A 4,987-nucleotide genomic window follows, 5' to 3' on the forward strand; every position below is an offset into this window, starting at 1 on the left:
TCTTTTTGTAATGCATTGCTTTACAGGCCACCTGACTTTGTCAAGTTTCCTAAGTATTTGTCTTGCTGAACAAAGCCATTTAATTTCAGCACCAGGCAGTGGCTGATGGGAATCCTTTTGCTGCTCTTTGAGTTTGATTCATTCAGAGAAAGTAAAACCACCTTGACCAATATTGAAAGTTTGTTCTCAATTCATGGCTCCTCACTGAGGATTATCTCCCTGTTGACCAGGGTGTCTATTTTCTGACAGGAACGGATCTGTTATTTGGAACACAACACCATGCTCTAGATTATAAAATCATCTTGTAATAACAGTGTCAGTTCCATTTAAGGATCTCAAAAGTTGGCCTCAAGAACAGAGAACTGATAGGTAAGAAGTCCAGATCTGGTCTGGATGATCCTAGGCAGATCACACACATTTCAGCCTCAATTTCCTCACCTATATCATGGGAAGACTTTGGATTCAGTCACTATAGGCACTCTCTGGGCTGAAACTATATGATGTGCACAGTCATATAGCATCCTAATCCTCACCGTATGTTTACTAGTCTATTGTCTTTTTCTTGCTAGTATTTAGGAAATGAGTTCTGACAGTGATATGACTTATCCAAAAATTGTTCAGGACATCAGAGTGTAATTTAAATTTTGCACTGAAATCACTCATTCAAGTAGTTAGTCAACATGTATTTCCTGAGTGTCTATTTTATGACTGGCACCAGACTGGAGTAGATAATCCAAAAATGGATCTGAGGAGCCCCTTGCTTTCAAGGTGCTGGCAGTCTATTGTGAGAATCAGTCCTACAAACGGGTACCCTGCAGTGAGACAAACATTGTTTCAGAGAGCAGCTCAGGGACTATCGGAACAGAGGAGAAAGCTACTAACACCTGACTAAGTGGCAGATGGAGTCTGCTGTTTATAAAATCTTTCCACATGCCCAACTCTCTTCATCATCATAACCCCCCATGAGGTAGACAAGAGGTTTTATTTTCCTTTCTTAAATCAGGAAACTGAAAGTGGAAAGTAAAGTGACTTCCTGCAGGGTATAGACAAGTAAAGAGCAGACACAAGACATGGAAAAGAGCTCTTTGGATGCTGAGTGTGGTGATGTCTCCATCGCACTAAATGGTTGCCTCTTTCTGTCCAGCTGCCCTAACCCCCTCAGTCATTTTATTATACAATAGAAATTCACCAGGGCCCAGTAGATGCCTTGGTAGGTAGAACTAGACCTCATTTATCTTTGTATTATAGAAGAGTTCTAGTGGGACCCAAGAGGTTTCTATCAGAACTTGAATGGATCAAGGCATTTGTGGTGGGCTGATGACTATCTCCAAAAGCACTTTGAAGAAGTACAGAGAAGTACACACGTGGTGAGGAAGCAATTTAGAAAGCCTAAGGTTTTCCGAGAGGTTGGCACTCCAACATTTTTTTAGGTGTGACTGCCAAAGCCTGCTACAAGAAGGTGACGGAGCTATTTTCAGTTAGAACTCCACCAAGCCTCTTTGGGTCCCAGCTTACAAAGTGTGGCAAAAGATGGCTATGGACTGGGACGTCTTCCCATCTTTCATGTGGAAACCAATAGCTTTGGCATACTGTGGCTCCAGAGAACATGAGCTTTTGGGAAACTCAAGTGACATATCCACTAATTCAAGAAATGCTACTGTTCAGGGGGCAGTTATGCCCAAGTCTTTTGGTGTCACTCATTGGTAGACTTGGGAAGCAGAAGATACAGCTGCTCCTTGAGTTTCAATGGGGTTATATCCAGATAGAACTACTGTAAGTTAAAAATATCATAAATTGAAAGTGCATTTAATCCACCTAACCTACCGAACACTATAACTTAGCCTTGCCTACATTACACATGCTCAGAACACTTACATCAGCCTACAGTTGGGCAAAATCATCTGACAACACAGCACACTGCAAAGGATCAGTTGTTTGTGACCAGGTGCTGATGGGAAGTTGTGACTTATTTCTGCTGTCCAGAATCACAAGAGAGCATTGTATCCCATTACCACTAGGTGGGAAAAAGAATAAACTTTAGAATTTAAGGATGGATGCAGTGGCTGTCACCTGTAATCCTAGCACTCTCGGAGGCCAAGGTGGGTGAATTCTTGAGCTTAGGAATTTGAGACCAGCCTGAGCAAGAGTGAGATCCCATTTCTAAAAATAGCTGGGCATTGGGGTGGGCACCTATAGTTCCAGCTATTCAAGAGGCTGAGTCAAGAGAATCACTTGAGCCCAAGAGTTTGAGGTTGATGTGAGCTATGATGCCATAGCATTCTACCAAGAGTGACAAAGTGAGACTCTGTCTCAAAAACAAAACAAAAGCAGAATTTGAGGTAGGATTTCTATTTACTACATATAATTTTCACATTGTCGTAATGTCAAAAAATTTTAAGTCAGGGACTACCTGTACTTCTCACAAGGTAGCAGGTGGAGGAGATCTTGAGAACACCTTTCCCTGAGGTGGGCCAGTGTAAGACAGGTGCATGACCGCTGTGTTGTACCACCTGGGGTGCCCAGAATGAATAGGGTACTATCAGCTGGTGACTAGAGGCCAAAGAAAGCACAAGTTACACGTATGTCCTCAGCACCTACCATAGGCCTAGCACACAGCAGGTGCTAAATGAATGTCTTTTCAACTTTTCACCACAGCCTGAACCTCTACTTGACCACACGTCACCCTGCGTATGCTTTCCCGGGGGCAGAGGGTTTCCCTCTCACCAGGAAAAGTTCAACCCTTTTCATTTCATCTACCCTTTGTTCTCAGATGTTAGGACCTCCGCCCTCTTCATGCATCAGTTTAGAACTTTGTATTCAAATGACATTTGAGCCTGAGCTGTTAATTGTGAATTCAGTAAATGCACCTTTGTCACAAGGAAGGAAAAGGCTTATTCCTGTTGTTACTTTTAACAGACACTTATTGAGCCTCAGTTGTGCGCCAGGTTCTCCACTGTACCATTTGATTGTGCTGACTGGTTTACCTGTTGTTCTCCCATCTCCTCCTTTGCCTGTCCCCTCTGAGTCCCTCCTAGACTTTGTGATGCTTTCCCAATGCACGAGTAGGTGATTAAGTCTTGACTTCTCTAATTCAGAAGTGACTGAGCTTCTTGAGCTTCTGGAAAACTCTTCAGATGTTTTAGAAGCTCTAAATTCTCCCTTTGTAAAAAGTCCAGTGCATACCATGAGTCACCTTTGTGCTAGACAGTAACCTTCAGAAAGTATTTCAGTTCCTCTTTTGCATTTAATTCAATAATTTTTTAAAAATTTTCCTCCCCCTTATTTGAGGTTCTAAGGATTAAAGAGGAAAAGACTTCTGCTGAAAGGCAGCTGAACTCTTTTCTTCTTACTGTCACCAGTTAGCGCTCATCTAATAAATTTAACAAGGTGTGCAAACAATTGTTGATTGAATTTGTCCTGAAAGGTGACTGAGAGAGTCTGAGACCTAAGATAGGGGCATCAAAATCTAGAGGCAAGCAACCTAGATGTGAATTCTGGTTCTGCTATTTGGCAACTGAGGGACTTTAACAATTTACTTAAACTTTTTATGCCACACTTTCCTGAACTGAAAACTGAGGGCGATAACAAAGGTACTGAGGACTGAGTTCATATCTGGGAAGTTAGTAGTACAGGAGCAGTAACTCCTGCAACTGCTTGTTGGAGTAGTCATTGTAATAGTAGATATACAAGTACTAATAAAATGAGAGATACATTTGCATAGCAATAATACAAAATCAAAAATAATATAATTCACATGCAATACAAACAAAGTTTTAGTCTGCTCCAAAGCCTTAGTTGTTGTGGGTCAATTTCTCTGCAGATAAAAAATGTTGAAACTCTCCTCCTCCCTTCTCTGTGTTTTTATGTCAGCCAAGCAATCTCCTGGGGACTAATTCAACTTTCCAGGTTCCTCTGTACTGGGAAAGTCATGCAGTAGATAGAGAACAGGACGACTCTGGTCACAAGAAAGTGGGAAATTGGCATTTCGAAATCAGTCGTGTGTGAAATTAGTATCAGCATGTCATAGACAATCTCACTTCTCGAGGAGTATTGATAAAGTCATTTCTGGACCTCCAGGACTGTGGATCCAAGACCGTAGACTCTGGTGAATTTATGAAAATGATGCTCCCCTGGCTGTCGTCAGCCTTGCTTGAGAACTATCGCTTATGCTTCCACATGTGCTGCTGTGCTCTCCAGCTTCAAAAGGCTACAGTACTCATTGGCCCTGCTGGAATCTCTGAACTCCTAATCCACATTACGATAACAGGTATTCATGAAGTGGAACTGAAAGCTCCACAAGATGAGAGAACGCATCTGTCTTACATACCCAGCCCAGTGAGAAGCATGTAGCAGCCATTCATTTGATATTTGTCATACAATTACATGCACTGCCAGTAATCTTCAGATCTTCCGAATTTACCTTATCTTTCTCTTATAAATAATATGAGCACAATGTAATTAAACAATCCACACATTCTAACATGTTTTATACAATTCTTTACTCTGAAATTCCATTTAAACTCCCAGTCGGCAAAAAATAAATATATGAATAAAATAAAGACACTTACTCCTTTGCACATATCCTGTTTCCAACACTTTCAAATTATTTCAGTCTACCACTAGAAGTGGAGAAGGTCATGAAATTTCTTGTTGCACAAAGGCAATTTCAAGGAAAGGAAAGCTAGATAGTATATTCAGAATAAGGGATACTCTGATGTCTATTTTGAGAAGAAGGTCAACTCAAGGTTAGAAGATAATGTAAGGAATTGCCAAAAATGAGAGACTCTACTTCCTGCACTTGAGGGTTTATGGCAAAAGTCTGACCTGCTTGAGATGCTCTTAGAAGTCTGAGACCTCTGGTTCAGCTGATCAAGTACAGTGTTCAGTTAAAAGATGCCATTTGTGCAACACAAACCAGAAAGCAGCTACCAAGATCCATTAGAACGTCCCAGACTCTACCTGGGAAAACCAGCGAGAGCAACCATCC

The sequence above is a fragment of the Nycticebus coucang genome, chromosome 2, assembly GCF_027406575.1.
Source record: "Nycticebus coucang isolate mNycCou1 chromosome 2, mNycCou1.pri, whole genome shotgun sequence".
NCBI lineage: Eukaryota > Metazoa > Chordata > Mammalia > Primates > Lorisidae > Nycticebus > Nycticebus coucang.